General features: G+C 44.0%; 1 protein-coding gene across 1 annotated transcript in view; it reads right to left on the reverse strand.

Moving 5' to 3' along the window:
- Positions 1-26,971, reverse strand: part of GEMIN7 (gem nuclear organelle associated protein 7) — a 373,647-nt gene that overhangs the window by 124,059 nt on the left and 222,617 nt on the right. The gene's annotated exons all lie outside the window — the stretch shown is intronic.

Here is a 26,971-nt window from a genome sequence, read left to right on the forward strand (position 1 = left end):
GGGCTCACTGGATGAACACAGAGACCTGTGTTCCTAAATAGGAGGAACACAGGATCCCTATGTTCATCACTCACAGAACAGTGGTCTGCCGTGTTTACCTCGCCAGACCGCTGTTCTGTCTCCACGGGGAGCAATCACGGGTGCCCCCTCTAGCCAATCAGCACGCATGCACACGTGCCTATGCTAACTGCTACACGAAGTGACGTACATATACGTCATTTTGCATAACAGAGCCGACCTGCCGCCGTAAAACTATGGCAGCTGGTGGGCAAGTGGTTAAGAGGGCTGGGCTGGAAGGAAGCATGTTTTTTAGACACATGCCCCCTTCTTTGACACTGCAGTAAGAGAAGAGCCTCCACTGCAGCATTTTTTTGGACAGCTTGGACCAATGGTGCTTTACCATTGGTCCAAGGCCCCAAGCTGTCTATTAAGCTCAGTGCCTCTGACAAGAAGTCAGAGGCATTGTGAGCTCATCCTCTCAGTCTGCTGCAAACAGCATGTGCCAGCTTGTATTTAAACTGGCCGTGTTGTATGTAGCTTCTGACATGCTGCGCAAGGAGCCCCATGTCTCCAAAACCATAGGTGCTAGGAGCCCCAGTGGTGGGGTAGGACTTCGGCTACCTACCCCCAAAATTTGGGTTCTCTGTGACCACAGGTCACCAAGCTATGGCCCTCAAAGCTTGATCCTTTTTTTTTTTGTTCTCCTGACTGCACGTTCCTCGTTAGATGAGCTGAGCTGTATCAGAGGTGCTATGCTGAAATCCTTTCTCTTATATCTTTTTCCAGTTATTATGGCATCCACTAATATTTTCAGCCTTGCAATCTAATCAAACCAGGGAAATCTGCAGCACTAAATATAGAAAAAAAGAGAGTGCATTAGCCTAATGCAACAACTTCAGACACCAATGTAATGTAACACAAATATGATTTTTTTATTAAGATACTCACAAAAGTATTAAAAGGAATAAAACAACAGGCATACCCCTCTTATCCATCCCACAGCTTATATATATCACTCTCACTTCTGTCCTCTCCTTATTACTGCACTCACCATCTCCTGCTATTTCTAAATCCACATGCACACAAAACCTCCAGGACACTGGGGCATGTCCCTTCATATAAATTTCTCTTCTTCCCAAGACCAGACTCCCTTTCTCTTGTGCCCTTTGGAACGCCCGCTCTGTCTGTAATAAATTCACCTCTCTCCATGACTTTTTTATCGCTAACTCATTTAGTCTAATCGCCAAACCTGGCTTCATGAATCCGACACTGCGTCTTCTGCTGCCCTATCCCAAGGTGGTCTTCTCTGGACTCACTCCCCCAGACCCAGTGGATGCAAGGGAGGGGGTGTCTGGATCCTTCTAGCCCCACATAGCACCTTTCAGGTACTTCACCCACCTCAATCTCTGTCACTCTCCTCATTTGAGGCACACTGCATTCGTCTTTTCTCTCCTGTTTCTCTACAGATAGCTGTGATCTACCGTCCTCTGGACCAGTATCGACCTTTCTTTACGACTTCTCTCCCTGGCTACCCTACTTTCTCTCTTCTGAAATCCCCACAATCATTCTCGGCGACTTCAACATCCCTAATAATACTAACATTCTTGCCACTTTCAAACTTCTCAGTCTAACCTCCTCCTTTGACCTGAAGCAATGGATAGAAAAGATAAATTCGAATTCTGTGTTTTAAACCTGGGATCTTGCCAACATCCCTAATGAATATGGAACAACAATAACCCCTGAGGATTGGGACTTTCAACGGCAAGAATCAGGACTTGAGTATGAAAATATATAAATTTTATTTCACATATAATAAAGCTAAATTATACATAATCACATATAAAGTATATGATAAAAACAAGGTCATAGATACGTCTTGGAACCAGGAGGGTCTGAGGTGTCTGGATCGGACTAGACGCGTTTCGGTCCAAATGCCTTTCTCAATGGTCCACAAAACACCAGAGCTCAGACTAGGAGCATAAAAGGTAACAATGAGTATAATATAAAGAATGAGTATAAGGTTAAATTTAACATGTATTAAACAATGTTAAAAGCAATGTAATACAAAATTCATTATACATAGTGTTTGTCGTATTTAGATGTAAAAAAGAGGGGGGGCAAAAAATGCCTCTATAATTACGTACCAGATATGTAAGACCTCTGTGAAATCCAGGACGTGAGACCAAAAGGATGGGCCTTGGTGGATGAGAAAAAGGCCTTCAATTGACTATGGCCGCAAAGAGTATATGCTAATCAAGTTGGGTCTATACAAGATAGACTAAAGCAATATGTTAATATTTGTATGGGTTTCCAGGGGAGATTTCAATATTTGTAAGCCAAATACACAGTGGTATGGCAAATGACAGTGAGAAAGGAGCTCCACGGACAGAAAATCCCACGAGGATCTCCAGAGTGAGGTCAGAAACGCACAGGTCATCTAGAAAGTTATGAAAAGATATAGAAGAAAAATTCAATAAAGTCTGTCTATCATGGAAAATAAAAGGGAAAGTAGGACAGGATATTATGGGTACAGAATACCTGTAAAGTAGTAGTAGAATAGGTATGTCCCCCGATGGATTTATGATGCTGGGACGTGTCCAGCCATGCATCCCTGTTGACATGGAATATGTCAAGCCTGAAATCATGAGGGATATCAAAGGGTAAATAGATAGGGAGTAAATGCAAAGATAGAAAAAGGTCTCGTTTCTCAACGTGAGTACTGCAGTAGGTAGGAAAAAAGGAAAAGACTAAGTAGGGAAAAAGCTGAGTAGTGAGGAGGAATATGGAAGCAGTGTGTAGTCTGGGATAGAAGTTGCTGAATAAGAGAAAAAGTGGTACTAGTAGGAGTCTCAAAGGGTGCCCAGGTATCGGAATGAATATTAGCCAGAGTTCAATGGCAGAGAACAGATATCCTAGGAATCAGAGATAGAAATAGCTAAGTAAAGGGAAAATAGTCCCAGTAACAGTCTCAAAGGGTGCCCAAATACCAGGAATAAATATTGACCAGAGTATTGTGACAAAAGCGGGTCCTATGAGCAGTTTAGAAAATCCAGGGAGAAAGTAACTTACCTGTGTAGGTCTGTGCATAAGAGTAATGGCGGCGCGCTCTGAATAGAGCGCGGTCCGCCATTAAGTACGCCGGCGCATGCGCCGGAGCCTGCGTCCAGTCTCCTCCCAGGGCGAGTGCGGACCAATAGAGGTCCCCCGTGTCTGGAGCGCACAGACGCCGCCCACACAGGGTTGGCCGCGGCGTGCGTTCCGGGCACGCCGACGCACAATATCCGGGTCTGAATCTCCGCCGATATCGGGATCAGGTGACCGGTGACGGGGCGGAGGAACGCCCCTATGTGCGCCGGGGGGAGAATCTGTACGGGAAGCATACAGTGTCACTGACACTTGGCTGCAGCTGAGGGGACAAAGCCAAGACTATAGACATATAAACAAGGCAAACTCTATGTTTACATAAAGATACAAAAATGAAGAGGCGGATGTAGATTAATAATGGATATTTTGCAATAGCATTCAATAGGGACAGGAGCAAAAGACCACTGCAAGAAAGGTGTATTGAATGGCCACATATTTACATGAAGAAAAGGCAAATATAGAAAAAAGATGTGGATTAATATTGGATACTTTGAAATGGCACTCAAATAAAAAACCGGAGCAAAAAGCTACTGCAAGGAGGGTATATTAAGTGACCACAAAGTGGTGCTTGTATATAGTGTGATGTGGAAAAATTAATTTGTTCTATATATATAAATGGGAAGGAAAAAAGGAATCCTATCCCATATGTTATGGGTATGTGGATGTGTTGTGGTAATTTTAAAATGAGGCATGAATTATATTTAAAGACATTACCCCAGGATATTGTCATAGGATAATATCCTCAAGGGGGAGGAAAAAAGGGGAAATAGTGTCCAAAATGTAATGGGTATATATGTACTTTTGGTAATTTTAAAATGAAGCAGATATTGCACAGAAGAGCATTGCCTCATAGTATTGTCGTTTAACCACAGATAGATTATGGATCCCATCCCCCTGATGAAAACCCTTCAAGGAAGGGCTTGAAACTAATGTTTTCATTAAGTCCTGGGGGTATGGTAGCTCTAAGGTTGTGGATCCATCTGGATTCCCTCTGTAAAAGAGTTTTGTCCCAATCTCCTCCTCTGCTGCTGGGGTGCACACGGTCAAGGATGACAAAAAAACAGCGTGGAAAAATGCCGCTGTGTGTGGTCAGGACATGTCTCCCAAGAGGGAGATCAGGATTGCGTTGGTGCATACATGTAATATGTCGTTGAGCTTGTTTATGGAATTCATTTTTTGTTTTCCCGACATAAAAGCACCCACAGCAGCAGAGGAGGAGATAGACTACTCCTATCGTTTGACAATTGGAAAAATGTAGAGGTCTGTATGGGGAACCATTAGGCAAAATTATATTGGGGTCTGTACAGATGTATTGGCATATATTGCACCCTCCACACTTAAAAGTTCCTAGGCGTTTACATGGATCTTGGCGAAATTCACCTGTGTATTCACTTTTAACTAACTTGTCCTTGAGTGAACGGGTCTTGCGATAAGTGATCGCTGGTTGGTCAGTAACAAAGGGATTAAGATGTGGATCACATGTGAGTAAGTGCCAGTATTTGTTAAGGACATTGTAAACTCTGTCATGTTGTTTCGTGTACGAGGTTATAATACGTGCCTGATGTTGGATCTGATTATTGTCACGTGAAGTTTTGATCGATTTTTGAATATGAGGTCTTGTCGTTGTTGCGATTTGGCCCTACGATAGGCCTTTTTAAGGCAAGTTTGTGTGTAGCCTCTAGAGGTCAATCTTGTTCTAAGTTTATCTGCTTCCAACTTGAAAATGGGGTCTTCAGAGCAATTGCGTCTAAGTCGCAAATATTGCCCGTAGGGGATAGACTTTATTAAAGGAGCTGGATGAGCACTAGTTGCGTAAAGTACTGTATTGGCGGCGGTGGGTTTTCTAAATAGTGTGGTAGTAATGTTTCCTAATTGATTTTTATTGATTGTGATGTCCAGGAAGTCAATGGAATTGCTATTGTAACTAAGGGTGAATGAGAGGTTGAAATTGTTTCTGTTCATAGAATGAACACAGTCTAGAAGTGATTCCTCATTGCCTGTCCAGACAATGAGTACATCGTCAATGTACCTATGCCAGGCCAATATGTGCTGAGTGTATTTCAAATGTTGTTCCTCAGAGAGGAAGGAGCGTTCCCATTCCCCCAGGTACAGGTTGGCGTACGATGGGGCACAACATGTCCCCATCGCAACGCCCTGTACCTGGAGGAAATGGGAACCATCAAAAGAGAATACATTACGAGTAAGAATGTATTCAAGTGATTGTAGAATAAATTTTTGTGTGGCTGGGGAATCTGAGTTGGATTGTGTGAGGGCATGTGCGACCGTGCGGATACCCTGCTGGTGGGGGATGGAGCTGTATAGTGCTTCAACATCTATGGCCACCAGCAGGGCATCCGCAGGGATCGACATGCCCTCCAACAATTGAAGGAGGTGTATGGTATCCTTTACAAAGGAAGGAAGAGTTTGCACAAATGGATACAGTTTGCTGTCCACATACCTACTTAAGTTTTCTGATATACTGCCCCTACCCGAGACGATAGGTCGTCCAGGCGGGTCGTTTTTATTTTTGTGGACTTTAGGCAAACTATAAAAGGTAGGAATAGTAGGGAATTTGATTCTCAAATAATCCCAAGTGGTTTTATCTATGCAACCCGTTAAGTAACCATTGTCCACCAAGGCATAGAATTCTGCAAAATACTTATCGATGGTTGTTCTGGATATTTTGTGATACCAGGTTGAGTTATTAAGAATTTTCCAGCACATATTGGCGTATTGTTGGTTATGCATAACGACTATATTGCCCCCCTTGTCGGAGGGCTTAATAGTCAATTGTAATTGTTTGGTGAGGGCAGTAAGTGCCTGGTTTTCTTCTAGACTGAGATTAGAAGCTCGAGTCTGAGGAGAAAGTTTGATTTTCTCAATGTCTTGGGATACCAACATGACAAAGGCTGCCAGATTGGTATTACTGTTTAGAGCAGGAAATTTGTCCGATTTTTTTTGAAAGCGGTTTGTTACGCCAGATTGAGGATGTTCGTTTAATAACGAGTCCAAATCGATCCTGTCTATTAGGTCTAAACCGTCTTGTTCCTCTAGTAAGGCAATTAGTGTATCTAAAGCTTCCGTTTCTAATTTTTTGGTTTTGGGTTGCAGTAGTTTAGGGTTATGTTTCTGAGCGTGTTGACTTTGTAAGAGAATTTTTCGAGCAAATAGATTTAGATCTTTTTTGAAAGTGAATTTGTCTATATCAGTGGTGGGACAAAAAGTGAGGCCTTTACGCAGTAAAGATATTTGGGCTGGTGACAGAGTGTAATCTGAAAGATTAATGATATCACTGTCATCACTAGAAGAGGTGGATACATTCTTCTACTCACTCTGAAGGCAATATCCTTGACCTTGTTTTCTCCCACCTATGCACTCCGTACAACCTTTCAAACTATCCTTTCCCTCTCTCTGATCACTACCTTATTAGTTTCACTCTCTCCCTCTCCTCCACCTCCTCTCCCTCCAACAGCCTTACAGTTACCCGCAGAAACCTATGCCATCTCAACCTTTCTCTTCTCTATTCTGCTACCGACCACCTCTATGACAAAATCGCACCTCTGTCCTGCACCAACCTAGCCACTTCTGTCTACAACGCTTCACTTTTAGCCTCCCTGGACACACTGGCCCCCCTCACCACACACCGAATCAGGCCCCGACCCCTTCAACCTTGGCAAATAGATAACACTAGAAGTCTAAAAAAGCATAGCCGTGCTTCTGAGTGCCTATGGTGTAAGACTAGGTCTCATAAAGATTTCAACCAATATAAATCTGCCCTCCAAAAATACAATTTCAGTCACCACACTGCCAAGCAGATCTATTTTATCACTCTCATTAACAAATTGTCATCCCTCCTCGCCAACTCTTCGCTACTTTTAATTCTCTACTTCGTCCTCCACTGCCTTCACCCACTGACTCACTCACTGCCCAGGAGATTGCCAACCCCTTCAAACAGAAGATTGATACAATTTGTGAGGAGATCACTGCTGTTCAGATACCTTCCATGCTTTACACTTCATGCCGACAGGTGCAATCACTACTTCCCTCATTCAACCCCACTACTATAGACGAGGTTGCTAAACTACTTGCCAACATCCACTTAACCACCTGCCCTCTGGATCCTGTTCCCTCGCAAATGCTACGCTCACCCTCTGGTTCTATTCTACGATCTCTAACCCACATCTTCAATCTCTTCCTCTCTTCTGGCATCTTCCCCAACTCTCTAAAACATGTACTAGTCAGCCCCATACTTAAAAAGCCCTCACTGGACCCAACCAATCTTAACAACCTATGCCCTATTTCCTTGATCCCCTTTTTTATCCAAACTCCTTGAACATCTGTTCTACAACCGACTGTTCGACCACCTTGCAGAGAATAGCCTTCTTGATCCCCTTCAGTCTGGATTTCGGCCTCAACAGTCCACTGAAACTTCTCTCCTAAAAAGAACGAATGATCTACTAACGGCCAAGACCAATGGACACTATTCTGTACCCCTACTCCTGGACCTTTCTGCTGCCTTTGATATGGTTGACCACCCCCTCCTCCTCAAAAAACTCCATGCCTTTGATCTTTGTGACTGTACTCTTCACTGGTTCTCTTCCTACTTATCCAACCGCACCTTTAGCATTACTTACAATTCTACTTCCTCGTCTCCTCTTCTTTTCTCTGTTGGGGTCCCCCAAGGTTCTGTTCTTGGACCCCTCCTATTTTCAATCTACAACTCCTCTCTGGGTCAGCTGCTAGCCTTCCACGGCTTCCAATACCATCTCTACGCTGACGATACCCAAATCTATTTATGCACCCCTCAGCTCTCTCCTTCAGTCTCCTCACGTATCACTAATTTACTATCAGATATATCAGTCTGGATGTCACACCACTTCCTCAAGCTCAATCTATCCAAAACCGAACTTATAATTTTTCCTCCACCACATGCCCCTTCCCCTGATCTCTCTGTCAATATCGATTGCACAACTATCAGCCCATCCCCACATGCCAAGGTCCTAGGTGTTGTCCTGGACTCTGAACTCTCCTTCAAGCCCCAGAACAAATCACTGTCCAAATCTTGCCGCCTCAGCCACAGCAACATCTCCAAAATACGCTCCTTTCTAACCAATGACACAACAAAGCTCCTAGCTAACTCTCTGGTCATCTTGCTCCTCGACCACTGCAATTCCCCTCTCATTGGCTTACCTTTACATAGGCTATCCCCCCTTCAATCCATCATGAACACTGCTGACAGACTCATCCACCTTACCAATCGCTCAGTGTCCGCTACTCCTCTCAGTCAAGCCCTCCACTGGCTTCCACTCACCCAACAAATGAAATTCAAAATACTAACAACATCTTACAAAGCCATGCACAGTTTAGCCCCCAGCTACATCACTAGCCTAGTTTTAAAATACCAACCTAATCGCTCTCTTCGTTCCTCTCAAAACCTCCTACTCTCCAGCTCCCTCGTCACCTCCTCCCATGCTCGCCTCCAGGACTTTTCCAGAGCCTCTCCAATCCTATGGAACTCCTTACCCCAATCTGTCCCATTATCGCCTATTCTATTAGCTTTTAGACGATCCCTGAAAACCCTCTTCTTCAAAGAAGCCTATCCTACCCACACCTAACAACTATACTTCCATTTTCTCCATCAGCCCATCCCCCACAGTTATTGCCTTTTGTTTCACTTGACCCTCCCTTCTAGATTGTAAGCTCTAATGAGCAGGGCCCTCTAAATCCTCCTGTATTGAAATGTATTGTAACTGTATTTTCTTCCCTCATATTGTAAAGTGCTGCGGAAACCGTTGGCGCTATATAAATCCTGTATAATAATATTAATAATAATATCACAAACTTGGGGTCTCTTTCCATCTCCAGAGACACGGTGTTTTGATGAAAATAAGTCTTTAGCACCTGCAGCGGGATACAGTAGTTGTAAGTCTGCTAAAGTGTTTTGAGGGAAAAGCCCCTTCCGCAGAGCTTACCTGATCACTTGCATGCTTGCCTTTAACCACTAGCCGACCGCTCATGTTGCTGCTACTGCAGCAGAGCGGCTCGGCTGGGTCCAGCGACGTAGACCTACATCGCTGGATTCCTCCGTCTCTCAGCGGCGCCAGAGGCTCGCTCCCGCTGTATTCAGACACAGCGGGAGTCGGGCCAGGGGAGGAGAGGCGGTGATCACCGCCGCTCTTCCCCGATCGTCGGAGAAAGACTGAGGAAACCCGCCCGCTTGTGTAAACAAAGTGGGCGGATCTCCTCTGTGACAGGCAGGGACAGATCACAGGATTCAGCATAGCTGAACCTGCGATCTGTGTCTGTGTCACACAACCCCCTCCCCCCACAAACATCAGTAAGCATGAGGCACACATTTAACCCCTTAATCACCAAGAGTGTTAACCCTTTCCGTGCCAGTGTCATTATTACAGTAACTGCATATTTATAGCATTGATTACTGTAGTAATGTCACTGGTCCCCCCAAAAGGGTCAAAAATGTCAGTTAGGGGTCCGATCTGTCCTCCGCAATGTCGCAGTCCCGCTGAAAAATCTCAGATCACTAAGATCCATTACTAGTAAAAAAAAAAAAAAAACAATAAAAATGACATAAATCTTTCCCGTAGTTAGTAAACGTGATAACTTTTGCGCAAACCAATCAAAATACGCTTATTGTGATTTTTTTTACCAAAAATATGTAGCAGAAAACAAATTGGCCTAAAATGTTAAAAACATTTTTGGGGGAATGTTATATATCAGAATGTGAAAAATATTGTTTTTTTTTTCAAAATTGTCGCTCTTTTTTTCAAAAATTAAAAATCGCACAGGTGATCAAATACCACCAAAAGAAAGCAAATTATTTTGGGTACAGTGCTGCACGACCGCGCAATTGTCCGTTAAAGTAACGCAGTGCCGAATCGCAAAATATGGCCTGGTCAGGAAGGGGGTAAAATCTTCCGGTCTTAAAGTGGTTAAAAATACGCTCATTGAGAATTTTTTTGTCAAAAACATGTAGCTAAATACATTTTGGCCTAAATATATGACAAAAATGTAATATATTGGATATTGTTTACCTGTCGAAGTAGAAAATGTCAATTTTTTTGCAACATTTTCGCTCTTTTTTTATTAATATCGCAAAAAATGAAAAGCGCAGAGGTGAAATACCACCAAAAGGAAGCTCTGTTTGTGGGTAAAAAGGACGTAAATTTAGTTTGGGTACAGGGTTACATGACCGCACAATTGTCAGTTAAAGTCGCGCAGTGCCAAGTTGAAAAAAGTGGCCTGGACGTTAAGCAGGAAAATCCTCTGGGGTTAAAGTGGTTAAATGTTGTTGCAGTTGACGTTGGAAATCAAGCATTACTTAATAATTTATTTATTTCCATGCATATGGTGGCTAACTGATAAATTAAATATATATATATATATATATATATATATATATATATATTCAAAAGGTTGGTGAGCAGCACAACAGCAATGGTTTTTTGAGGTCGTGTGTAGAGTTGAGCGGACACCTGGATGTCCGTGTTCGGCGGGTTCAGCTGAACTTTAAAAAAAAGTCCGGGTCCGTGTCCCGGACTTTTGCCGAACTTTTCCCGGACACCGAACCCCATTGAAGTCAATGGGGACCCAAACTTTCAGGCACTAAAATGGCTCTAAAACACCAATGGAAAGGGCTAGAGTGCTGCAAATGGCAGCAAAACGTTGTTAAGAGCATGGCAAGTGCTCTGCAAACAAATATGGATAGGGAAATAACTTAAAACAACAAAAAAAAAACAGAAAAATAAAACAATGTTCTTCATCTCTGAAGGACGAGGCCCATATGGAGTAGGAGGGATGTTGAGGTGGTGGTGGATGTGGCGGTCTCATAGGCGTGCGCACAGGGTGTGCCGGATGTGCCTGGGCACACCCTAATCACCTAGGGCACATAGCATTATCGCTCTGTTTGCCAGTGAGGAGATGGGAAAAATCTCCCTCGGACCTGCTCTGCTCTATTTCTCTTTGCCAGCAGGGAGAGTAATGTATCGGGGCCATGTACATGTAGGCAAACACATGCATGTGTATTTAAACTTTGGGGTGCACACCCTAATGCAATAGGCTGCGCACACCTATGGGCGGTGTAGGTGGAAGCGGCGGTGGAGGAGGACCAGGGCCGGATTAAGAGCATCATGGGCTTGGTGCTGAGGATTTTGAAGGGCCTTAAGGGCCGTGCCTTGGCATGCACCCAGAGGAGGAAGGGTGCAGCCATGCATGCCTAATTCAATATGGGATGCTGTCTCTGAAGCCCATAAACACATCCATGCATCGGCAACTGTCCCTCCTTGTCCGGCCTTCGTGCTGTGTGGGGAGGTTCTGAGGGAGCTGCCTGGGGAAGCGAGCATAGAAGCCAGACTTCTGTGTTTACAAGTGACAGAAGAGTGGTAACAGTGAATATGGCCAACCCGGGGCCTATATAAAGGTAGGGGCCTGGAGCTGCAGCTCCAATAGCCCCTACGTTAATCTGGCCCTGAGGAGGACGAGGTAGCCAACACTGCTTCTTTTCACAAATTTTAAATGAGGGTACACCCCAAATGAGTGAGAAAGAGCAAAAATGGAACAATGACTGGGTAAGGTCGGTATCCATCGCTATTCTGCACAAGGTACGGAAAAGTCCCGTGGGATCCATGCCTGGTTCATTTTAATGAACGTGAGCTTGTCCACATTGTCTCTGGACAGGCGGCTGCGCTTGTCTGTGATAACGCCCCCAGCCGTGCTAAATACCCGTTCAGATAATACACTGGCTGCAGGGTACGCCAGCACCTCCAAGGCGTAAAGGGCAAGCTCAGGCCATGTGCCCAACTTGGAGACCCAGAAGTTGAAGGGGGCAGACCCCTCATTCAGTACGTCTAGGCGTGTGCACACATACTGCTCCACCATGTTGGTGAAATGCTGCCTCCTGCTAAGACGTTCCATATGAGCTGCTGGTGCTGCTGTTTGTTGTGGCATGCTGACAAAGCTTTTCCACATTTCGGCCATACTAACCCTGCCTTCTGAGGTGCTGGCAGTGCCCTGGTTGCGTTGGCGACCTCTTCCTCCTCCTCCTCCTCCTCTGCCTTGTGCTTCCACTGTGGCCCCGCTGTCAGGTGGGAATGCCAGCAGCATCGCGTCTACCAGCGTGCGCTTGTACTCGCGCATCTTGCGATCGCGCTCCAGTGAGTGAATTAAGGACGGTACGTTGTCCTTGTAAAGGGGATCCAGCAGCGTGGCCACCCAGTAATCAGCATCAAGTTAGAATGTGGGCAACTCGGCGGTCGTTGTGGAGACACTGCAGCATGTAATCGCTCATGTGTGCCAGGCTGCCCAGAGGCAATGAAAGGCTGTCCTCTGTGGGAGGTGTATCGTCCGTGTCCTCTGTATCCCCCCAGCCACGCACCAGTGATGGCCATGAGCTGGCCTGGGTGCCACCCTGCTGTGAACATGGTTCCATCTCCTCCTCCAGCTCCTCCTCCTCGTCCTCCAGAACTGTACCCCTGCTGGACAATTGTGTCCCTGGCGTTTGTGTGTGCAGGAACCCACCCTCGGAGCCCCTTGCGAATGACTGCCCTTAAAGCCTTGGAGATGTTCTCTTCATCCTCCTCCTCCTCCTCCTCATCCTGTGCCACATCCTCTTCCATCATCGCCCGAATTGTTTTTTCAAGGAGGCATAGAAGTGGGATAGTTAAGCTGAGAACGGCGTCATCGGCACTGGCCATGTTGGTGGAGTACTCATGTAGGAGGAGTATGGAACAGGCAGCACCCTCAAATCTTCAGAAGTATGAGATGAACCCCAAAAACTTGGAAAGGTGGATCTCACACGTACCAACACAGACTATCCCGCAATTTAACTGATCCCCAAAGGTTTTTATTGAATAGCGGAATAGAAAATATGATCAAAAAAAGTGTATGTATCTCACACGTACAGAAGCACACTAGGCCCCAATTACTATTGTTTATACCCCTAAAAGGCTGGATGAGGAGTAGGAGGAGTTTGGAACATGCAGCACCCTCAAATCTTCAGAAGTATGAGATGAACCCCAAAAACTTGGAAAGGTGGATCTCACACATACCAACACAGACTATCCCGCAATTTAACTGATCCCCAAAGGTTTTTATTGAATAGCGGAATAGAAAATATGATCAAAAAAAGTGTATGTATCTCACACGTACAAAACCACACTAGGCCCCAATTACTATTGTTTGTACCCCTAAAAGGCTGGATGAGGAGTAGGAGGAGTATGAAACAGGCAGCACCCTCAAATCTTCAGAAGTATGAGATGAACCCCAAAAACTTGGAAAGGTGGATCTCACACGTACCAACACAGACTATCCCGCAATTTAACTGATCCCCAAAGGTTTTTATTGAATAGCGGAATAGAAAATCTGATCAAAAAAAGTGTATGTATCTCACACGTACAGAAGCACACTAGGCCCCAATTACTATTGTTTGTACCCCTAAAGGTAGGATGAGGAGTAGGAGGAGTTTGACACAGGCAGCACCCTCAAATCTTCAGAAGTATGAGATGAACCCCAAAAACGTGGAAAGGTGGATCTCACACGTACCAACACAGACTATCCCGCAATGTACCTGATCCCCAAAGGTTTTTATTGAATAGCGGAATAGAAAATATGATCAAAAAAAGTGTATGTATCTCACACGTACAAAACCACACTAGGCCCCAATTACTATTGTTTGTACCCCTAAAAGGCTGGATGAGGAGTAGGAGGAGTATGGAACAGGCAGCACCCTCAAATCTTCAGAAGTATGAGATGAACCCCAAAAACGTGGAAAGGTGGATCTCACACGTACCAACACAGACTATGCCGCAATTTAACTGATCCCCAAAGGTTTTTATTGAATAGCGGAATAGAAAATATGATCAAAAAAAGTGTATGTATCTCACACGTACAAAACCACACTAGGCCCCAATTACTATTGTTTGTACCCCTAAAAGGCTGGATGAGGAGTAGGAGGAGTATGGAACAGGCAGCACCCTCAAATCTTCAGAAGTATGAGATGAACCCCAAAAACTTGGAAAGGTGGATCTCACACGTACCAACACAGACTATCCCGCAATTTAACTGATCCCCAAAGGTTTTTATTGAATAGCGGAATAGAAAATATGATCAAAAAAAGTGTATGTATCTCACACGTACAAAACCACACTAGGCCCCAATTACTATTGTTTGTACCCCTAAAAGGCTGGATGAGGAGTAGGAGGAGTATGGAACAGGCAGCACCCTCAAATCTTCAGAAGTATGAGATGAACCCCAAAAACTTGGAAAGGTGGATCTCACACGTACCAACACAGACTATCCCGCAATTTAACTGATCCCCAAAGGTTTTTTATTGAATAGCGGAATAGAAAATATGATCAAAAAAAGTGTATGTATCTCACACGTACAAAACCACACTAGGCCCCAATTACTATTGTTTGTACCCCTAAAAGGCTGGATGAGGAGTAGGAGGAGTATGGAACAGGCAGCCCCCCCTTAAATCTTCAGAAGTATGAGATGAACCCCAAAAACATGGAAAGGTGGATCTCACACGTACCAACACAGACTATCCCGCAATTTAACTGATCCCCAAAGGTTTTTATTGAATAGCGGAATAGAAAATATGATCAAAAAAAGTGTATGTATCTCACACGTACAGAAGCACACTAGGCCCCAATTGCTATTGTTTGTACCCCTAAAAGGCTGGATGAGGATTAGGAGGAGTATGGAACAGGCAGCACCCTCAAATCTTCAGAAGTATGAGATGAACCCCAAAAACTTGGAAAGGTGGATCTCACACGTACCAACACAGACTATCCCGCAATTTAACTGATCCCCAAAGGTTTTTATTGAATAGCGGAATAGAAAATATGATCAAAAAAAGTGTATGTATCTCACACGTACAGAAGCACACTAGGCCCCAATTACTATTGTTTGTACCCCTAAAAGGCTGGATGAGGAGTAGGAGGAGTTTGGAACATGCAGCACCCTCAAATCTTCAGAAGTATGAGATGAACCCCAAAAACCCCAAATATCATTCAGCTCTGCTGCAGGCCACAATTTAATTTTTTTTAACCCAAGGCTGTATATTGAATAGTGGAATAGAAAAAAAGTGTATGATTTTTGAAACCACTCAATAATAGCACATGTGAACTGAACACAGCAGTGTATGATCAGTCAGCACAGCACAGCTGAAGGAAAAATGCTGCACACAGTGACTGATAGAAAAATACTTTTCTCCCTCCTCCTCAGTGGGCAAAAAAGATTGTGTTTACTGCACCCCAAAAAGATTGTGTTCACTGCACCCCAAAAAGATTGTGCTCACTGCACCCCACACACAGCAAAATGGATGTGGACCACTGACACCTGCCTATCTCCTATCCCACCCCACACAGCAATATCGATTGTAGTTTGTAGAACACACTGTCTGACCCTAAAAATCAGCAGACTCTCTCCCTAAAAGGATTGATAAGATCGTAGATCGGGTGACTGCAAACCCCCCCCCCCCCCCACACAGCAATATCGATTGTAGTTTGTAGAACACACTGTCTGACCCTAAAAATCAGCAGACTCTCTCCCTAAAAGGATTGATAAGATCGTAGATCGGGTGACTGCAAACCCCACCCCACACAGCAATATCGATTGTAGTTTGTAGAACACACTGTCTGACCCTAAAAATCAGCAGACTCTCTCCCTAAAAGGATTGATAAGATCGTAGATCGGGTGACTGCAAACCCCACCCCACACAGCAATATCGATTGTAGTTTGTAGAACACACTGTCTGACCCTAAAAATCAGCAGACACTCTCCCTAAAAGGATTGATAAGATCGTAGATCGGGTGACTGAAAACCCCACCCCACACAGCAATATCGATTGTAGTTTGTAGAACACACTGTCTGACCCTAAAAATCAGCAGACTCTCTCCCTAAAAGGATTGATAATATCGTAGATCGGGTGACTGCAAACCCCACCCCACACAGCAATATCGATTGTATTTTGTAGAACACACTGTCTGACCCTAAAAATCAGCAGTAGCCTCGCCCTAAAATGCCTACAACTCGCCCTGCCTAACACACTCCGACCTGTCCCTCAATTCTATGCGGACACAAATGTTTTTTTTTTCCTGTCTGTCCCTAATCAGCAGCCAGCACGTTGATGTGTGCTCTGTCCCTGAACTAAACAAGCAGAATGATGCCGCAGCGGCGCTGCCTCAAACTTATAATGATGGCCAATCACAGCTACTAATACATTTGTAGGCATGGCTGGGATGGCTTAGGCACACCAGTTAAACGCTTGTTGATTGGCTGTTGAAAGCCCGCCATGAAAAGCGCGCCAATGCATGCAAAACCCGGAAATAAAACAACCGAACACAGATTTTTACCCGAATACACAGTAAAGTTTTCGGGTCCGTGTTCGGGTAACAAAAATCCAATTATTCGGTACGAACACGAATAATACAGTCCCTGTTTGCTCAACCCTAGTCGTGTGCAAAGCAATCAAGCCCTCCCACAGGCTATATATATAAGAGAAAAAGTCCACAGGGATTGCTGCACAATTCTTTCTTTATTAATAATAACAAAGAAAGAATTGTGCAGCAATCCCTGTGGACTTTTTCTCATATATATATATATATATATATATACAGTATATCCATCCATACTTTTTCATTTTTTTTCATTATTTAACTCACTTTAGCCCCTTACATCTCTGCTTTCCAAAATGGCAAGCATGCAAATAATCCATTCATGCTACTCATTATTCAAGAAAAGATAACTGACAGCAAGAGTTGAAGCGTCACAATTCATTATTCACAAGCTGAACTATTTCAAACTAATCTTTAGCCCCTCTTGGAAGTATGTCGCCGAAAGGTTTAAATAAGGATTTGGAGATACACACAGTCATTTAAACAATAACCATTATAGTTGGAGATCATCTGTTTAGGTTAGGAGTCAGTCGGGATGATTTGAAGATTCTGTGGGAAAGACGTACGAACTATGTATGGTCTATAGGGGTTTTCCTTGTACAATGTGATTTGGGGTGATTAAGCTTATGTGGTACATGCGCTTTTCAACAAGTTGTGCCAGTCCGGACTGTACTTTAGGGAAGTGCAGCCTACTTTTTTTATAGAAGTAAAGCAAAGTCCAAACAAAGTTGGTCTCGCAGGGGATTTTCTTCATCAAAAAAATCAACCCGAGGGGTGTGGCCGGATGTAGAGCATGGCGGACTTATGATTAGGGAGCTCCCTGCATTCTGACTAATCCTGTACTTCTAAAGTGCTTTTGGGCTCTTTTTTTCCCCCACCACTCCTTTGGGACACCTGCTGGGAAAACATGGGCTGCCTCCGATGCCACCTAAGAATAGCTCCGCCGCTCAGCAGTCCAGCAAGAAGCAGTCAACACCCTCTGCCTTGTGCTCGGACGTCATCTTAGTTGGGAAGCTGCAGGGTTTCCTGGGAGAGATGAAGGCTACGGAACCTGCTGAACACCCCACACATCCTCCTGACCGGACTTCAGGCACAGACACCAAGCTTATCATGCAGGCTATTGAGGGCAGTAAAACTTCTCTCCTGGTTCACATTGATCAATTAGTAGAGGAATGCAACCTAATCTGTAACAACCCAGATAGGATCAAAGGCCGTCTCTCAGAAACAGAGACCCACATACTAGCTACTAAAGACACAACAGCACCGCATGCTGACCTTCTGCAGTCTCTCCAACACACTTTCCAGATGCTGGTAGCCAAATGGGATGACAAAGAGAATCGTTTGCGTCAGAACAACATCCGTGTTTTGGGCCTCCCTGAGGGTGCAGAGGGGGACCGTCATGTAGAATTTGCAAAGACATTCTTCAAAAACCTTCTGCCTCTCACACATATGTGGTTTAGCGGGCACATAGAGTCCCCACTGGAAAGTACATCCTTGACGCTCCTGCGTGACCATTTTTGGTCAGATTCCTCAATTACAGGGACAGGGACTTCTACATGAAGCCCGGAAGCACCCCACCTTGCCATATGATAATATGGCGGTCCATCTGTATCCGGACTTCTCGTGGAATTACAGAAGAAACGCAGGTCCGTCTCTGATGTTCGGCGGAGGCTCTGAGAGCATGGGGTTTCTTTATGGTATGTTGTATCCCAGTCAGCTCCAAGTGGCTCTTAAGGAATCAGTGCGCTTTTTTACATCTCATGAGGAAGCTGATGCCGGGTTACTGACCCTGGGATGAGCCACTTTGGATTACAAAGGTTACCTGTTTTTCTATAAAGGTACTGTTGCTGTTTAAACCTGTTTCACCCTTAGCTCCCATATGCCAAATGATTGCCCACAGCTAAGTACACCACTTCCTAATGTTTTGCTATTCATGGCAGTTTTCCTATTTGAGAGATGGATCTCATGGCCTGATCATACATTACCTGTTCTTTTTTGTTTTTCTTTTTGACATGTTATTTTTCCCCATGGTGATCCAGTCTGGGAGCCCTATACTCCTGATAGCGTGTTAGTTGAAAGGCACGCATATCCTTTTATGTGGTACAGTTCCCTTCAAAACTGAGACGTTCTACGTTCATTGAAACTACATCCCCCCCCCCCTGTTTTTACACTGCTGTCGATGGACTGTTGAGGCCTTGTTGGAAGAAGAGGATCTGTTGGTAACTATTAGGCATCAACTGTACTGCAGAAATTTGGTTATGTTTCGGGAATTAAATTGCCTTAGCCAGGTTGTGCTGGGGTTTCGGGTAGGAACTAGGGTTTTAAATTGTTATGCTAGTTATGCATCTGCTCAGCAGCTATTTCATTATGGTATGAGGTCTTTATATGGTTTGGTGGATACCTCAATGTTAATGACATGATGGTGCCTCCTCTGGCATTATTTGGGCCCGGCGGGGCCTACTGGGTTATTGTCCTATCCCAACCAACCTTAAATACTTGATTGATAATATGGAAATTAAACATATTTCATGGGATATCCATGGCCTCAATTATAAATTCAAAGGATCTTTACTCTTCAAATACCTCATCTTCCATAAAACACATATTTTATTTCTTCAAGAGACACATTTAATGGGTAATAAGACTTTGAGTCTCAGACGACCCTGAGTGCATCAGGCGTTACATGCTACATACTCAACTTATGCCATAAATCCTTGCCTGGTACAGTGGAGAGAGTTATCACAGATCCAGTGGGTAGATTCATTATCTTACTGTTAGACATATGTGCCACCCTATGGGCTTTTGTGAATGTATACTTACCTCCTACCTTTGACCACACCATTCTGTATGTAATATGTGAAAAACGTGCTCCTTTACAGGCTGCCAAACTTGTTATAGGGGACAATTTTAATACCTGCTTTGTTGGCATTGGCTGTTGGCATGGACCTTACTGAGACCTGGCAATGGAAGCATTTTCTCATCTCTCGGCCACTCATAGTTCAGGATCCCGCATGGAATTTTTGTTTTGTGATGCTCCGGATGTTACAGCGGTGCAATATCTCTCAGCTGGCTTATCCGACCACGCTCCTCTAGAGCTAAATTTGTGCATCCCTACTGGGAGGCAGCTGGGCTGCTGGCGACTAGCACCAGGTTGGATCCTTGACACCACGTGGAGGAGACTGTTTCTCCCAAAGGTAACCAATACTGGGAGAATAATGAAGTTTCTGCCCCTTCTTCAATGTTCTGGGAAGCATTTAAAGCTACCATTAGAAGGGAATACATTTCAGCTATTAAGGCAGCCAAGAGGGATCTTTCTTCCCTTACTAGGTCTTTGGAGCAACAGGAGGCCGAGGTAGCAGATGTATTTTCCTCCCCTGCATCGTTTTCCCTACTTGCTCAGGCCAGGTGTAATTTATCTCTTCATTGCACTACTTTAACTCAGTCTGATGCCAAAATTATGGCTGGTAAAATTTTTGAATCTGGGGATAAAAATGGGAGGCTATTGGCCAACCTGGTGGCGGAACCACATCTGCAAACTGTTATCCCTTCTATCTTGCCTACTAGGGAGGCTTACCAACCCGAAAAGATATTTTGACAGCGTTTCACTGTTATTACAGGGCACTATATAGTTGGACTATTTACCCCTCCGAAACCATCCTAATGGAAGAATTTCAGATGTTATCTCTACTGTCCCTAGCTTTAGAAGATGTGGAAAGCTTAGAAGCACCAATCTCCTGTTCCCTCTCCTTCCCTTCTTCCCATCTGTCTTTATTTCCTTGGCTGGCTCCAGTGGAAGCTATCCATCTCCCCTTCTTTTTTCTTTCTTCCTTTTTCTATGGAGGCTTCTCTCACTGTTTTCTTCTAATATTTGTTATGGTGTAGATGTTTTAGTATTTAGTAGCCTTGGGTCTCCGTTATGTCTGGCCGGCTGGACGATTCCCCTATGGGGGTTCTGCCGGATAGCTGTGATGGACATAATATCTTGAGGTTTTTTCCTTTGTTTGGCCAAGTGGCATATTCCCCACATTGATAGCAATGACCCTCTCGTGGATATCCATGTTTATCATTCTACATCCAGGTTGTAATGTAAGACGATTGTGCCTCTTTTTTGTTTCTACTGTCTGGAACTTTGTTTGGTTCCTACCTTTGCTCTGTGTGTTTTTGTATTGTTATACATTTGCTAAATAAAGATTATTTAAAAAAAGAAGCACCAATCTCAGTGCTCGAAATTTAGGCAGCTATTGGATCCCTTAACAATAATACGACTCTGGGGCCCGATGGTCTCCCAGGGGAATTTTTTAAAATGTATGCTTCCACAATAGCCCCTAAGTTGCAAGCACTTTACTCCACATGAACACATAAACAAATGGGGGGTTGGTTCCTGTAGAGGCCTCTTAGTGAATGTCAAGAAAAAGAGCCACTCAGTTAGGGACGTGTCTCATTAAGCGCCTATTGATCCAAATAAGCATAAATGAAAAAAAGTGTCTGTGAATGTGATGAAAACAAGATTGCTTCCAACACTTTCCACAGAACCAGAAAGATCAAATATAGGCAACAAAAATGCACTGTGATGACTGAGTACTGGTGAAAAAATATATAAACAATTTATTGAAGCACTTATGCCTGGTGAATGGACAATGAACATACATAGACACAATACATGATAAAATCATAAAAACATGTACATTCAGTGGATGGCATCACCACCGGACCACAATTTAGGAAATTGATGATGATGAATGGGGGTTACAGAAAGTTGGATCAGAGATATTGGGCCCAATCCGTATAACTAAGTATGCACTGCCTGCAGGGTTCTTGTATGCAACCGCGTATAGTTCAAGGTAGCAGGATGGTGATATTGCGTAATGGGTATAGAAACAACCTGTAGGAAGTGGTTAGAGCAGATGAAACAAGAGATCCACCAGGGTCGATTCCAATCCTAATAGAGGAATAGGGATGGTGTTTCAAATGCTGCTATGCAGGGGATTATGCTGGCTGGACTGTGTGGGCTACAAAAAAAAGCGGCTCGTGCAGGCTTTCGACGGCGTAGTCCCATTCAACGCTTGCTCAAGCCTCGTCTTCAGACAGTGACGGACGGGTCCGTGGCGGCCGGCCTCGCGTCACATCCGGTAGTGGCGAGCAGCGTAGCCGAGAGAGCCGCAGCCAAGCAGAAGCTATGGGGGTCACCTACACACTTCGGGGAGGTTGGTCATTGGTGATGAAATCCACTGGTAAAGGCTGACGCGTTTCACCGACTTACGTCGGTTTCATCGGAGCTGGTTAGAGGGGAGTAATGGATTCCCTTTTATAGTGGATAATAATTAATTAATCAAACTCAGGTGAATTAAGTCAGACCATCATCATTTAAGGTGTATTAACATCATTTGGCCACCAGATGTCAGTGTGCAACTTATACGTTCAAAGGGAAGCCATAGAACTCCACAGAATATTACTTGTACAAGAAACATCCCAATGGCAGCCATTACCGGACCAAATTAACTCAATACACTGCTCATTGAAAAAGAATTATAGACAAGAGCCATCTGATATGGTCAAGCATAGCTGCACATGTGGATGTTGAATTATAAAAAATTAAAAGATTAGAGGTCTCTTGAGGTCCCATGTATCAGTGATGGTACAAAGGTGCTAATGAAAAATAAAATAAAATGTGCATATAGAATCAAACATGGAGGTTAGAAAACCATAAGGTACACAGTGCTGACAGAAAAAGCACAATAGATGGTAAAAAATGCTGCACTATATAATGCTTCCTTGTATGCCCCTGAATACCGCTAATAACATATCTTTGGGAAACAACTAAGTATGCTATTACCCAAGGCCCTATAATAAACCGAAGCTTGTTCTCGCCAGTTGATAGTGGCAAGGGTAACCAAAAGTGCCATAGAAAGAGGACCAGGATTCTGGAAGCTGTGGAAGTGGGAGCTACCCCATAACAATTACATACATAGGCAGGCATATAAGTAATATAGATATATTGGCCAAAAATATATCAATAAGAGCAGGCAGGTGGAAATAATTCATAGAACAGCAGATCAGCTAGAATGGTCAGAAAGGAGGGGGAGAGAAAAAGAATGGACATGGCTGATATAACACTTTATGGGGTCAAAAATGGCCTCAAGCTGAACTCAACATTCAGCCCCACAGGGGCCAAAGACCCCATTTTATATATCCATAGCTTCTCCTTCTGGAGTAACACAGTGTCAAAGTCTCCACGTCTAGCGGGGAGCTTGAGTGCATATATGCCACAGAACAGTAATCCATCCGGGTTGGCACTGTGGTACTCCAGAAAATGCAGTGGTATCGTTTTGTTATCGATCTTATTCCTAATGTCAGCCAGGTGTTCCAGAATCCTGGTCCTCAACTGGCGCTTCGTCTTCCCTATATAGGATTTGTTGCAGGGGCATATGAGTTGATAGATCACTCTTTCAGTTTGACAGTTAATAAAACTGTTAATAGTGAACTCCTGACTCATATCACAGCTAAAAAAGGTTTTAGAGTTTATCGCTTGCTTGCATATCGAGCATTTTCCACATGCAAACATCCCTTTGACTGGGGGTAAAGAGGTTAGCCAAGTTCACGGTGCTTTGGTTCCTACAAACTAAGAATGGACTAGGGTATCTTTGAGGTTTTTGGCACGTTTGGTCGTGATCAAGGGTCGTGGTCCCACTATTTTCTCAATTAGAGGTGATATAGTAAGGACCTGCCAATGTTTAGTAATTACCTCACGAACCTGGTCCCACTGTGAGCCGTATCGTGTGATAATCCTAGGATGGGTTTGCTGAGCTGACCCAGACAGAGGTAAAGAGTCATCCTTTTTGAGGAGTAATTCCGACCTCGGTCTTGGTCCTACTCTTTTGCGGGCCCGTCTGATGGTATTATGGGAGTAGCCTCGTTCTTTAAAGCGTCTATGAAGATCTCTGGCTTCGGTTTGATAGTCAGCCTCATCTGTACAATTCCGCTTGAGGCGGAGAAACTGACCCATGGGGATCCCGTTAATCAAAGATCGTGGATGGTGACTTTCCGCAAAAAGCAACGTGTTGGCCGACGTTGCCTTGCGGAACGTGGACGTTTTTATGGTAGAGCCCACACGGGAGATCAAGAGATCCAAAAAAGGTAAATGGTTGGCCGTCGCTGTATAGGTCAATGTTGATGTTGATGTTTCTATTATTGCAGTTCAATGCCCCAACAAATGCCTCCAGTTCCAACAAGGTCCCTCCCCAGAGGAGCAGTACATCGTCGATGTACCTCAGCCATAAGAGAGAATGGCCGAGGTACATCGGGGATGGCTATACTTCCTGCTCCTCCCAGAGGCCCAAATGGAGGCATGCGTATGCCGGAGCCCACGGTGCTCCCATAGAGGTGCCCCTGGTCTGTTGGAAATAGGAGGAGAGGAACTGAAAGCAGTTGTTGTCGAGCATGAACTGCAATAATTCGACCACGAACTCATTATGAGCTCCCAAACTGGGGAATTTACGTTGCAGGAAGTGATGTACTGCCTGTAAACCCCATTCATGGGGTATTGACGTGTACAGGCTTTCGACATCGATGCCTACCAAGATGGCCTCAGGGGGAACTATGATGTCGACTATTTTACTCAGTACATCTCTAGTGTCCTGCACGTAGGAAGGGAGTTCAAACACCATCTCCTTGATCAAGGCGTCCACAAATTTGCCAACCTTCTCCAAAGGTCCACCAATGGCCGAAACAATCGGTCTTCCTGGTAGATGAGTTACCGATTTGTGCAATTTAGGGATTGTATAGAAAGTTGGCACATTGTAGCACTTGACAAGGAGATGGTCGGCCTCTTTTTTGGATATCAGGTTGACTTCCTTCGCCAGAGCAATTTTATGGTTAAGTGCAGCGACAAGGGAGGGAAAGGGGTTATGTTTAAGTTTGGTTTCACGTCATTTAGTTGACGCAGTACTTTCGTATAATTCTTCATCTAATAAGACAACATTACCGCCCTTGTCGCTGCACTTAATAACCAAATTAGGTGCTGTCTCTAGTTCTCTGAGTGCCTGTCTTTCCAATTTAGAGAGATTGTCTGGTCTCTTTTTATCCCACCTGTTAATTTTCCTCAAATCATTTTGTACTAGATCTAGGAAAATTTTAATATTTTTGTATTTAGTGAATGGGGGCATCTTAGTAGATCTGATGCGGATGTTAGCATCACGTCTAATCGCATGGGAATCATCTGATTCCTCATCTGATGTATTATTCTCCAATAGGAGGGATGTAAGTGCCTCCAATACCTCACTGTCCTGTTCAGTGAGTGGTATGTCCTGATTGGACTCAGTATTGTAAACCAGATGCCACATTTGAAAGATAACCCTTCTCAGGAACAAGTTAATGTCCTTGAAGACTTCGAATTCACACATGGTAGAGGTGGGGGAGAAAGAGAGGCCCTTACTCAATAGATCAATATGACGTTTTTGTAAATTAAATTCTGAAAGATTGACCACCTTAAGATCTGTACTTAGCTGATTTACCTCTGTTGTTTCTGGCTGGAACGCGTGGCTCTGGGCTGGGCTGTTTTCTGTTGTATTTGTTTGTTTTTTACTTTTTGGTTGACCCTCTCTCTGTGTGCAGATTTTAGATTGTCTAGTTGTTGTGCTGAACCTCCGCTGTCCTCCTCCTCTGTCCCTGGCACCAAAAAAGAGACTGATTTATCTTCAGTATCACTACCCGAGGAATTTCCCCTGAATTTGCTAGGGTGTCTCCTCTGTCTTTGATTACCGTGGGATCTACTCCTGCTCCTGCTCCTCACCAATGTGGGATCAAATAGATCCTCACGTTCGCAGTCTACCAGGTTCTGCCTGAATTTATTTTGTTTTGTAGTTTTTAGATTTTTTTATGTTCGTGCAACCTCTTTCTTGAGGCTCTCATTGAGTTTTATAAATTCTTCCTTCTCTTGGAAGGATTCTAGGGCTGATGAGCTCTTGATTATTTCTGCCTGTAACTCCTGCAATTGGAGCTTTTCCTCATCAATAATGAGCTTCATTATATGGACACCACGGGCAATACAGTCCTCCTTCCATAGTGCTAAGAATCTAGGAGTATGGAGATGCTGGGCCGGAATCACCCTTTCCCTCAGACCCCGTGGGATAATATTGTTGGTCACATGTGATTGCACTTCCTATTTAGTGATTTAATCACCAGTTTTTTATGTTGCTTAAATAATTCTACCAAGGGTTCTGAATTGGAAATGGATGATTCCTGCTGGGTATTGAAGGCTACCTCAATCTCCTGCTCGATCTGGGAGTCGATGCAATAAGCCATCTAATATATATTGCTAACAACGTACAGCACTGGTACCTATGGACAAAATCAACCGTTTGTATGCACAGAAAAAATAAATAAATAAACAAAAGTACAAAAAGAAGACTTTCAAAAGACCCCTAATGTATTGTGACCACAATGTTCCAGTCAAAACACCAGGAAAAAAGTACTCAAAGAAATTGAATTGGAAATATCAAAAATATTTTATAGGATCGGGCCAAGGAACCGGAAAAGATCAAAAGATGATCTAACCAACATGAACACATAAACAAAGGGGGGTTGGTTCCTGTAGAGGCCTCTTAGTGAATGTCAAGAAAAAGAGCCACTCAGTTAGGGACGTGTCTCATTAAGCGCCTATTGATCCAAATAAGCATAAATGAAAAAAGTGTCTGTGAATGTGATGAAAACAAGATTGCTTCCAACACTTTCCACAGAACCAGAAAGATCAAATATAGGCAACAAAAATGCACTGTGATGACTGAGTACTGGTGAAAAAATATATAAACAATTTATTGAAGCACTTATGCCTGGTGAATGGACAATGAACATACATAGACACAATACATGATAAAATCACATGTCCAGACATAAGCGCACTACCCCAAACTATGTATCAAGCACATATTGTGTTGATACCAAAGCCAGGGAAGGACCTACAACATTACTCTTCTTTTAAACAAATTTACCTACTAAACTATGACCTTAAAATACCCACCAAGGTTTTAGCCACCAGGTTGCTCAAGGTGCTCCCCACCCTCATTGACATTGATCAAACTGGATTTATTCCAGGCAAGTCCACAGACATCAGCTTACAAAGGGTTTTTACCCATCTCCAAATTCCCCCAGGTGATAAGGCAACCAGAATACTTGTGGCTTTAGATATAGAAAAAGCCTTAGACACAGTCAACTGGACTGATATGGCCAAGGTCCTGGAGATTTTCGGATGTGGACCTAAATTCCGGGGGTGGATTGATATTTTATACTAGTCCTCCACTGCACAAATCAAATTGAGTGGTGATCTCTCCCCTGAATTTGCCGTGGAGAGAGGCACAAGCCAGGGTTGTCCTCTGTCACCGGCCCTATTCTCCTTGGCAATGGAACCTTTGGCCTTT

This window comes from Pelophylax lessonae (assembly GCF_965119305.1).
Source record: "Pelophylax lessonae genome assembly, chromosome: 1".
Taxonomy (NCBI): domain Eukaryota; kingdom Metazoa; phylum Chordata; class Amphibia; order Anura; family Ranidae; genus Pelophylax; species Pelophylax lessonae.